Here is a 12,898-nt window from a genome sequence, read left to right on the forward strand (position 1 = left end):
ATTCTTAGAATAAAACAAGTTGGCAGAGAAAAATTTAATGTATTCCAAGAGAAGTTTTGGGACAAAGGTTCCTTGGATCATAGATATGTTCCCACCATATAGGTTTTGCTCAAATTGTGTGTGCACATGATGAGGAAAGACAAGGGCATATATAAATGTGGAAGCAACAAGAGGATGTCAATTTATTGAGGAAATCACAGAATTGAAAACAAGATTAGAAAAAAGAGTGAAAGGAACAAAAGTAGTCTGTGAATATGGAAATGAAGTGAAAAACAGCAGAAATGGTTGGAAACTAAGATACTAGAAAGTCAATACTATTTGATTTATATTTTGTTCTTGACATGCATGTACTTTGTCTTTCATCATGTGTACCATTTCAAAATACTTACAATGAACATGTGAAACAGACGTCATGATAAAGATAGATTAGAAATTGAGGGAATCACCAAAAAATGACTGGCCAAAATTGAGACCCATGCCATGGGAGAGCAAACCCCTGACACTATTAGTGATATTCTGCTATGCTTCCGGATAAGAGCCTAGAATAACTGTCTTCAGAGAGGGTTTACCCAGCACATGATGGGAACAGATACAGAGACCTGCAGCAAAACAATATGCAGAGTTCAGGGCATCTTGAAGAGTCAGAAGTAAGATTGGAGGGAACCAAAGGTGTCAAGGACACCACAAGAAGACTATGGACTAAACTAACCTAGTACATGGGGAAACACAGAGACTGAACCACCAACCAAACAGCATACATATGCTGGACTTAGACTGCCTGCACATATGGAGCAGTTCTGCAGTTTGATCTTCATGTGGGTCTCATCACATTTGGAGCAGGAACAATTGGAACAATCTGACTATTTTGCCTGACTTTAGATCCCTTTTCCCTAGTTGAGCTGCCTTTTCCAGCTTGAATGGAAGAGAATTCACTTAGTCCTGCTACCACTTGATGTGATAGCATGGGTTAGTACAAATGATGGGGTCTCCCCTTCTCAGAGGAAAAGGTATTGGGAAATGAGGGTGGGACAGAGGGGAGAGAAGGGAAGGGACTATGGTCATACTGAAAAGTGAATTAATTAATTAATTAAAACAAATTCCCTGTGTGGATTCTGGGAAAGAGTGAAACTAAATAAAAGTATGAATTAGCAACTGAAGAATACCAAAATATTACAAACACGGAAGTTGACAGTTTCTGACATGAAGCCAGGAAACTGACTTAATATATAGCAATTTACTTTTTCCAGAATGGACTTGATCCATGGGCCATGATTAGGATTAGGGTGGTAATCAAGAGGAGTAAGATCCAGTGTATATGAAGTGTTAAACCTCACAGGCCTCAAAATTTTTCTCTTCTCTAAGGATTGTATGAATTGTACTCATATCTGAATGTCCTATATTTTACATAATTCACTTTCTCACTTTAAATGGCCCTCATTCACTTCTGCTGTTTCATTTTGTTCAACCAGATTGTAAATCTAATCCCAGGCATCTAAATAGCTTGACAATTCCCAGCTTCTCCAGAGCATCAGGTCATGGCTAGAAAACTATGCAATGCCTCTGAAGGATAGATTTACCTTCTCCAGGACAATGCCAACAACATTCGGTACACTCTGTACCTGCAAATGAGAGAAGTGAGGTTTGAGGATACAACCACTTATTTCTGTGCTAGACACACACTGACAGTGTGAACCCATAAACATTCACTGTGAGTCCCATCAGGACCACCAGGGGGTGCGCAGAACACAAAGCAACCCTGGAATTATAAACACATAAATGCGCACCCTCTTCAGGTCTCTAGGGTGGCTTTCATCTTAGTTTCCCAGAAAATGTCTCTAAGTTATTGTTCTTGGGGTAATTGACATTCTCAAAACATTTCACATGTTTCTGTTTTTATGTAACAACACAAGGAAGTGTTTAACATGAAGAAAATGCAAAACAGCAGCTTTAAGATTATAAATGTCTCAGTCTTCATCACTAAAATCACATGAGGAAGTTCATGGAGATGTCACCTTGCTATTTTCTCAAATCCAAGACATAGCCTTGGTGACATTCTTGGTTAGAGTAGCACTTATATTAGATAGAAAATTAACAAGAAGATGAGGCCCAGATTGCAAGACCATCAACCATCCAATCTCAAACTTTCCCTACTCTCCCTGAGGACTCTGAACATCAGTTTCAGATCTGATGCTCTCTTCCTTTGGGTAATTCAATATTTCCCTCCAGTAGATTCATCTCTGTTCACCAGGAGAATTTTTATAAATTTCAGTAAAGTCTCTGTGTGTGGGGATACAGACATTCCAAGCGTGGTTTACTGTTTTCTACACGACCTGAAGATGGAATTGCCCCACCAGGAAGGGATTGATCATATGCATCTGAGAACATGCTACCCTTCATGGGAAGTGAGGTCTACTCACCTAGAAAATCTCTAACAAAAAGTTTTCAGTTTTAACTAAATCTATCATGGATAATATTTGGTCTATTGGGTGGACCTTAACAAAGACACAGTCAGCTTATTTTTTCAGCAGCCACAGAATGAATACCTTAACAACTTTTTACTGATGTGATAAAAGAGTACATTCAAGACAACTCATAAAGAAAGCATTTAATTGGGGTAGTGGCTTCTGAGGGTTAGAATCCAAGAAAGAAAACCAAAGGCATGGTCACCGGGGTAGTAGCTGAGGTTTCACAGCTTGATTCAAGATCAGGAAGTAGAAGCACCCTGAAAATTGCATGATGAGATCCTCAATCCTTCCCACATAGACACACTTTCTCAAACAAACCCACACCTTATAATTCTTCCCAAACAGCTCCTCCATCTGAGGACCAAGTATTCAAAGATATGAGCCAATGAAGGGACATTCTAGTTCAAACTCCCACAGCCCAAAACCCTGAAGGGACTGCAGGATTCTCACTTAGTAATATACAAGCAACTTGGAAGTTGGAAAAAGGTGTCAGGTCTTTTCATGGACATCAGGAAATTAAAGACACTGCGAACTGAGCCCCAAGAATGTTTGGGGGACCAAGACCTGGTCATAAAAATTAGTTTTGTATCAACTGTAATGTTCCAGAGTGTGCACTAAAGGAAGGTCAACAAGAATCTCCTTATGGAAGTTGGAAGATGCTGTTTAATGATGAGGTCATATCACAGGAACAGGGGAGGATACGAAATTGTCAGTACAGGTTAGCCATCCACCCCTCCCCGAAAAAGTTATGCCTTGATATCTTCACTATGTATAATGTAGCTTAATGAAACCTGCAAATGGATGACCATCAGAGAGTGGAGTCTTTGTCATGTCCATTCCTAAATGGGATGTCTGTGTCACACCCTGTATTGAGTGCTTCGAAATCAGCACAGAAGTGTCTATAGAAGGGTTTTAAGAACCACAGGTTGTGGACAACATCAAGGTACAGTGTTTTCCAGACATAGCATGTCAGATTTACTTATGTACTCAGACACTGATTTCGTGAACAATATCTACAGAAGATAAAGGCAGACAAAATCCAAGCACAGAGATGGGGAAGTGGGCACAAGTTAACAGTCAGAGCAATGAAGCCATTCATGGTTGATAGCTGCTTAGAGAAAGTCAGTTTTCTACATTGAGTGACACTGGGTATATCAATTTTACTTCAGGAAAGGCCCCATGATCAGGATAGTTTGACAATAAAACATGAACTTCATGGGACTTTTTATTTGTCTTGTTTCTGTTTCTTATTTTCTTTCTAAGTGAGATAAAATATGAAAGTAGGTATTTAAGTAGGCAGTAACTATCTGGGAGAAGTTGAGAGAAAAGAAAAAAATTAAATTCAATTAAAAAATAAGAAGAGGGCATGCCCATGTATGCAGGACACCAATACATATGATGAAGTCAAGTATTATTATAAATTAAAAGTGAAAAGACACAGTAGACATCCACAATTTATTTATACATTTGCTGTTAAACATCATAAATTGGCAGAAACATATTTGTATATCAATAAGTTATTATCGCATGTTTAATCTATGAATAATATATGGAAGAAGAGACCAGGCAATTAAGAGGCTGACTGTTAATGACATCTCATTTTTGAGTGGTTCAGATATTTAAGATATACACTGGGTGAACAATTTTGAAATGTAGAACCCAACTATATACTCTGTACTGAAAATGCAGACGAGTGTCTTTTGAATGTCACTTCCTCTTCCTACCACAGCCTCTGGCAGTCAGAACAAAAGTCTCCAGCCCAGAATTTCCTCCTTCTCATGCTCCATGGAGCTCAGGTCATGCAGCATTTGTCTTCATGTGTCTCAGTGTAACTTACCCAGGTCCATTCAATTTCACCCACAGGACATCTCAAGGCCACATAACAATATTTTGATGAATGATCATTTTCTTTATCCATTCCTTCTTCAACATTGTGTTTAAAACTATTTTTATTATATCTTTGATCATTTTATACATGTATACATGTGGTTTTATCATATTCAACAGTTACACCGTGAACTAACTCCTGGATTCCCACAGTTCACAAACACCTCCTAAGTTCATAATGGCATATACTACTTATCTCAACTATTTTTATTGTTCCAGCAATGTTTGCATCTGGTTATAATAACGTCTCATCAATACATGTCAAAGAGTTACATTTTAGTTCATCAGTTGATTGTGAGAAGTTATGGTGATTCTTATTGCTGTTTGTTAAGTGTGCACACCAATTCTTATCTGCATTCAGCCGACAAATAGTCCTTATATGTGCATTGTCATCAACCCTTGTCACCTTCTGCTTTGCACAAGATATTCTGAGATTCATAATGCACATTCTTCTGTGTGTTGAATATACATTCCAGTAAAAAGTCTAAACTTGTAATTTAAAAAATTTTTGAACATACATAAACATACTTCTATCTGCTTGTCTATATGCTTGCTTTCCTTTTCTTGTGACTGAGTTGGGTTACCTGTATATTTGTATGCAGGCTTATAATCATACTTATTCTATAAATAGTTTCAGCTATCACTTGAAGTACTTATCACTATAATTGTGCATACACAACACTAAAAGACTAAAGAGAAATATATGTATATATTAATAGATGTGTATGAATGCATATAATCATATTGATATAATAGCAACTAAAGAAAGTAGATCAGAAATTTTAGAGGGAGAAATTGCAGTCATGAGTGAAAATTGCAAAAAAGAAATACAAAAATATTATTTAAATTTAAGACTAACCATTTTATAAATGTTTATATTTTCTAGAAAAGTATATTATACACTGTGCATATTTCCCCCATAATGTCTATGTATATTTTTCTTGTCCCTAGCATTCCCATTTGGACAATTTTTTGAGTAGAGTGGTTCATTTTGATTTCATTATTTAATTGAATTTATTGTTTCTTACTATGTAATAGCTAAGAACTACAAATTACAGATTAAAACAACCTGTGTATTTGAAAAAGGTCTTTATTTATTTAATGTACTTAGCACCAATTACATCCATCCTAGGAGTGGTGTGAGTTCCTTATTCCTTAAAGATGAAAAATTCTTCTATGTTGCAAATATACCATGTTTTTCTAATCATTTGTTGACAGATATGTAGCTTGTTCCTACATTTTCATGTTTGTAGATAGTTTTACATAAATAACCATTTCATTGCACATATTTTGAGACATATTCAGTCTTGATAATTTGTTTAATATTTTAGCATGCAACCTGATAGCAAAGCAAGTATTAATTTTATGTATATGAAAGATTATCAATTCTCATAACATAGGAGTTTTGAAATTTCCTGTTAAAATTACCTCATCACAACCACCACCAATCAATTTTGTCACCAAGAACAGTAGATGTCTCAGGGTAGGATTCTATTTTAAATTGAGAGATTAGGCCTGAATGTCATATTCACAAGATCTACACAGGTCTCAGGGATGATTATTCCCAGACAGGATCAAGATTTGGAACTCAGCTTCCTGCTGTGTGACCCAGGTGTACTCTACTTTCTACCTCTTCAGCTATGATATGTCTTATCTAGGAAGTACCAAGCTCAAGAATATGCAAATCACATGAATCTGTGGTGGTAAATACAGGCATGTGCACACCCCACAACAACATATGATCATTGTCCTCGAGACAGTAACTGAGTACACAGGACCTAACTATGGGATGGAGCTGGATCATTCTCTTCCTAGTGGCAGCAGCTACAGGTAAGAGGCTACCAAGTTCCAGACTAGAGGAGGGGTCATACACTCAGGTGACAATGACATCTACTCTGCCTTTCTCTCTACAGGTGTCCACTCCCAGGTCCAGCTGCAGCAGTCTGGGGCTGAGGTGGAGAGACCTGGGTCCTCAGTGAAGTTGTCCTGCAAGGCTTCTGGCTTTACCTTCACCAGCTATGCTATGAACTGGGTGAAACAGAGGTCTGGACAGGGCCTGGAGTGGATTGGATATATTGATCCTGAATTTGATAGTAGTGGCTACAATGAGAAGTTCCAGGGCAAGGCCACACTGACTGCAGACACATCCTCCAGCACAGCCTACATGGAGCTCAGCAGCCTGACATCTGAAGACTCTGCAGTCTATTACTGTGCGAGAGACACAGTGTTGTAACCACATCCTGAGTGTGTCAGAAACCCTGGAGGAGCAGAAAGCTGCCCGGGGACTGAGAAGACAGAGACCATTAATCTGAATGTTTACTTAGAAATAGTCATTCTGAGTATTCCTGTGTCTTATAGTGTCACCTTTCCTAAAGGACAACTGGCAATATGGTGATGCTGATTCAGGAAACATTAGGATTGTGTTTCTACAGTATAACTAGTGTTTAATTTCGATTTTTAAATGATGTAAATTTTCAAATACCAATTTTGTGTATCAATAAGTTATCACCTTGTGTTTAATTCATGAATGCAGCATAGAAACAGAAAGCTAGACAATTAACATGCTACATATCATTTTTCTGGTTCATATACTTAATACATACTGACCAAACAATTTTGAAATGTAGATCCCAACTATATACTCTGTACTGAAAATGGAGACTAGTGCTTTTCCACTATCACCTCCTCTACTCATTTCAGCTTCCAGCAGTCAGAACAACACTCTCCATTCCAGGATTTTCTCCTCTTCTTGCTCCATGGAACTTGGGTCAGCCAGTATTTGCCTTCAGGTTACACAATTATTTCACATTGTGTTACTTACCCAGGTACATCCAATCTACTCACAGGACAGCATTTTCTTTATCTCAAGGTCACTGAGCAGTATTTTGGTAAGTTATCATTTTCTTTATACATTCCTCCTTCAACACTGTGGTTAGTTTCTCCTTAACCACTTTTATTACATCTTTTTCATTTTATACCTGTATACATGTGATTTCATCATATTTAACAGGTACACTGATCACTAACTGCTGGATTTCCACAGCCCACAAATGCCTCTCAACTTCATAATGACATAAAGTGATGAACTTGAGGTGGTTCTGGGAAGTGGTTGAAGAAGGTTGAAGGAGTATGTATCATTTATATACATTTAATATGTATGTGTGTATTGTATATGTGATATATGTATATACATATATAAAAAAACTATTTCAAAACTATGATGGGCATACCTGTTTTGAGTAATTTTTAAATGCAGAAGTATATATGATCATATTAATTTAAACCAAGGAACTAAAAAATTTGAAACCAAGGTAATTATATTAGTGAGAAGATGTAAAATATGTCTTTCTAAGTGTGGGTTACTCTACACAAAAATACAGGGGCAGAACCACAAAAGGCCTTTGGAGAGAAGAGAACCATAGCTAGGGCATCTCTGTGACAAGCTGGAGATCGAAGAGAGTGTAGGCTTCTAGGAGGATATGGATGGACTCTAGGTGAGGCTTCTAATAGCAAGGGTCATGGAGACTGAAAAGAACACTGTCTAACTAGACACAACTCCTCGTAGAGGGAACAGGACACCAACCCACCCACAAAAGCTTCAACTCTGTCTTTACCCTGCCTACAATTTGTGCAGGAATAAAGATAAAGCAAAAATAGAGGGAATGTCACACCAATGCTTGGCCCAACCTGAGACCCACCACATAGAAGACACCCAACCCCTGGACTAATAATGATGCTAGGCTTGCACACAGAAGCCAAGTATAGCTATCCAGGAGCTGTTAAAATATGATGCTGAGACTCATAGTCAAATATTAAGCAAAGATTAGGAAGTCTTATGGAAAAAATTGGGGAGGATAAAAAGACCTAGAAGTGAAAGGTGATCCATAAGAAGACCAATATAGCCCACTCACCATGGCTAAGAGTGCCTTGTGAAGTATGAAGTACCAGTGAAGTAATATGCATAGAATAGACCTAGGCTTTATTCACAGACATAAGTGATAGGCACCTTGGTCTTCATGTGGGTCTCCTAGTAAGGGAAATGGAAGCTTCCTCTGACATGCATTCTATTTCCTGCATTTTTATTAATTCCCTCTGGTACAGCTGTCTCTCCAGACCATGAGGGAAGAGGACTTCTTCAGTCCTGATGGGAGCTGATGTGCTAGTGGGGTCTCCCCTTTTCTGAGGGAGAGGAAAAGGAGGAAGAGGGATGGAGGTTGAGAATTGAAAGAGCCAAGGGAGATGTATATGATCTGGATGTAAAGTGAATAAATAATAAAACAAAAAATTTTAACAATTGTTTTTATTTATCTCTACTGGCAGTGTAAATTTCAGTGTGTGTATTTATTACATTCCTATTATCCATTCATTAGTTCAAGAACATGTAGGCAGATACATTTTCATAACTATTTTGAGTAATTAATACATTTTACATTTTAAAGTTTAGTTCTTTTGGAAGTCATCATACTAATTTCCATAGTACTTATACTATTTACTCCTCCCACCAACAATAAACAAAGGCTTCTCTGTATAAACGTTGACAGCATTTCCTGTCATTCACTTTCTAGATACTATTCATCTTCCCTGGGTCCAGATTGAATCTCAAGTTAGAATTAATTTAGCTTCATTTGAATGCTTTTAATTAAGTATTGAGTACTTTTAATGTTTACTATAATACAGGAGAAAATCTTTCACCACTATATATTTGATCAGTATTTGTAGCTAGGATTTAAAATAGACTAAAACTTAAGCCCAAATAATATCAGCAAAAAGGAAAATTAATCACAGATGGTTCCCCCAAAGAGGAAACATAAAAGGACAAGCCATATGTGAACCAAAGTGCAATATTCATAGACATCAGAGGGAAGACTATGAAGTGTGTCATTACTCCATCTCACTTCAGGAAGAATGGTATTCTTCACAAAATTAAATGTCATATCTGGTGAAGATAAAAGGAAAAAGAAATTCTTATATACTGCTGGTAGGGAGGTGAACTGACTAATTCAAAATAAAGCATTGAAGGGCTATTACATAAATATAATAAACAATTCCATAACTTTGTTACTGCTACCTGACCCTTGCACTTCATCCCTACATTCTGTAATAATAACCTCACCCTCTATTTTTTCCACCTATGAGCTGATGATATAGCAGGAAAATATGCAAATTGGGGCCCGCTCTCCTCATAGAAATCAGTCCAAAATGATCTGCTCTAGCTCTAGCAGAGGAGTTAGGTCCTGAGTTCCCAGGTCTTCCCATTCTGTGATCAGCACTGCACATAGGCCTTTCACCATGAAGTTGTGTCTGAACTGGGTTTTCTTTGTAACTCTTTTACATGGCAATGTATTTTGAACAACAGATGCTGAATGTGTTAGTGTATAAGAGTAGAGGGACAGTGGGTGTGTGAGACAGTTTTCTAACCAGGATTCTTTATGAATGCAGGCATTCAATGTGAGGTGAAGCTGGTGGAGTCTGGAGGAGGCTTGGTACAGCCTGAGAAATCTCTGAGACTCTCCTGTGCAGCTTCTGGATTCACCTTCACTGATTTCCACATGGTTGCGCCAGGCTCCAGGGAAGGGACTGGAGTGGGTTGCTGAGAGTAGAAACAAAGCTAACAGTTACACTGCAGAGTACAGTGCATCTGTGAAGGGTCGGTTCAGCATCTCCAGAGACAATTCCCAAAGTATGCTCTACCTTCAAATGAACAACCTGAGAGCTGAGGACACTGCCACTTACTACTGTGCAAGAGATGGACACACAATGAGGGGACTGCAGTTTGAGCCCAGACACAAACCTCCTTGCAGGGGTATTCAGCACCAAAACGGGGATGCAGTCCTTCTCCATGTACTGATTTTTATCAGGAAAGTTCTAGGGAACTTATCATGCTGAAGCTATTATAATGCTGTGTCAATGCAGAAGGCTCTGCACTGGAAATGGGCAACTGAACTGAATGTCTGAACTATAAGAAACTGTAATGTGAATGCAAATTTCTACATGACAAGACACGAATCTATCCTATGAAAACCAAATGCAGCTTGTTAAGCAATGTTTTAATGTGATGAACTTCTACCGTAGATGGCACTTCCAGGTTTCCTTTGAAAACACATTACAGTCTTATTCTAAACTAAGAATTCAGGGTTTGGAAAGAGATTACTGCAGTAATGCACTTCCAACACTGGAAATTGATTTGTGTGATATAAAGCTATTAATTTAAATATAATGGAACGTGGTGACTTATTTATAAAGTATGAATCATTTAGGAAAAAGAATTTCCTAACTTTTGATAAAAAACATTTTCTATTATACAAATTACATTAAAATACTTTTATATTTTATTTTTATGAAGGAGTTGTTTACAGAAACATTGTGAAAATATAAAACACTGCTACAATTTTACATAATTTAATAACTTAATGCTCATTAAAAATAGTTCTTGGCTCCTTATTAATATTACATCATGGCATTAGCTGAATTTCCCTATTTAATAATTTAGTCCAATTAATGCTTCTTTTCTAATTTCCTTCCTAATTTGTTCATTCTAAAAGAGAATAAAATTTAATGATTAGTGAGGTATTTTTATTGAACCACACAATAAACACTAACGATAGTACTATCAAAAGGTTAAAGGCAAATGTATTTGTGCTTAAAGTATTGATTAGTTTTTTACCTCTGTACAGAATGGCTCTGAATTCATTTTAATAAAACAATGTAAGACTATATTTTATATATAGTCATTGAATTGAAAATAAATAAGTAACAGGTTATGATCTATAATTTAATATATGGAATAATGAAAATCAAATGTCACTTTCTGTAATTTGTATTTAAACAACAAATTTGCTCAAACTGAAGCTATGATGATTACAGAAGAATATTAAATTATTTGGATTATGACCTTCTTTAAGAGTACTGTCTTCTTGATTCTGTATTAGAGTGGCCAATAGGAATGCAATCTGTGGAGCTTAAAATTGGATAATATTCTTTTTTATTAAATATGATTTTTGAACTGTTCCAAAACCAAAAATTAAAAATCCATGACAAAGCTAGGACTACATCAATTTTTATCTATATCTTTTTTCATAACTCATGTTCATTGCCTCCATTCAATCCTTCCTCACTCCTCTGTATTAAGACTTTCCTGTTTTCTTTTTCTATAAGATATTCTGTAACCACATGTACATTTATTTTACACACACACATGCACACACACACACACACACGGATATTAGTCTCTCTTGATCTTTTTTTTCTATAAGATATTCTGTAACAACATGTACATGTATTTACACACACTTACACACACACACACACACACACACACACACACACACACACACACACACACGCTAGGTTCTTTATATGAGGGGAATTATGTTTTTATCCTTTCAGTGATTGTATATCTCCACTTAATATTATATATTCTATATTCATCCATTTTCCTACAAACTTGGTAATTTTTTTCTCCAGACATGAAAAATCTTCTCCCATTATATCTACTTCATACATATTTTGATTGATCTGTTGTTGAACAACTAGGTTGATTCAAATATTTTATTTTTGGAAAGAATATCAATAAACATGGGGGTGTAAATGTCCTGGATAAGGCATCGAGTACTTTGGATCTAGCCCAGGAGAAAGATAGCAGTGTCATATCATATGTTAGTTCTAGTTTTCATTTTCTGAGAAATCTCCAAACTGGTTTCAATATAATGGTTGCATTTATTTTCACGACCACCAACTGTAATTGCTACTTTCCACACCACCCACCAACATTTGTCAGACATGTTAATATTGGCCACTCCTAAAGGATAAGGTAACATCTCAAAGTGGTTTTATTTTGAATTGGCACAATGGGTTGATATATTGATTAAATTTAAAGATATTTATTGGTCATGTGTATGTGTGTGTTTTTTTTTTTTTCTTTTCCTCAAAGGTGTGTATCCAAGTGATCTTTCTATGTATTGATTTGAGCTTATATTTCCAGATATTTAAGTTGTTGTTTTTGCTGTTGTTGTTGTTGTTGTTGTTGTTGTTGTTGTTGTTTTGTTCATTGGTTAGGGTTTTGGTTGGTTGGTTATTTATTTATTAATTAATTTATTTATTTGAGGATACTTGAGACAGAGTTTTTCTCTATAGCCTTGGAGGTCCTGAATTTGCTTTGTGGACCAGGCTTTATGTAAACTCAGCAATTCACCTGCCACTGCCTCCGGGGTGCTGGCCTTAAAGTCATGTACCACCATGCCCAATTTGCCATTTATTTTCTGTATTCTGCTGTAAATTCTGGATTAGTCCTTGGCTTATATTTAGCCCATAAAGCTTTACTCCCATTCTATACTGTGCCTCTTTGATCAACTGAAATCCGTTTCTCTGATGTCCTTCCTTCCTTCTGACTCTTGCACTCCTTCTGCCTCCTTTCTGCAGATTTGCTATTTAGGATGGACTGTTCCAGATGTCTCAGTTTCTGCACATGTCTGGTCATGAGTCTTTGTATTGGTGTCTATCTATTGAAGGAAAGTTTCTCTTATGATATCTGAGCAAATGATTGATCT

General features: G+C 36.7%; 1 gene segment (V, D, J or C); it reads left to right on the top strand.

Moving 5' to 3' along the window:
- Positions 1-6,585, top strand: part of LOC311603265 (Ig heavy chain V region 3-like) — a 122,407-nt gene extending 115,822 nt beyond the window's left edge. The window contains exon 2 of the V gene segment in view: positions 6,266-6,585.
- The last annotated feature ends 6,313 nt before the right edge of the window (positions 6,586-12,898 follow it).

This window comes from Acomys minous (assembly GCF_964271855.1).
Source record: "Acomys minous genome assembly, chromosome: 8".
Classification (NCBI taxonomy): domain Eukaryota; kingdom Metazoa; phylum Chordata; class Mammalia; order Rodentia; family Muridae; genus Acomys; species Acomys minous.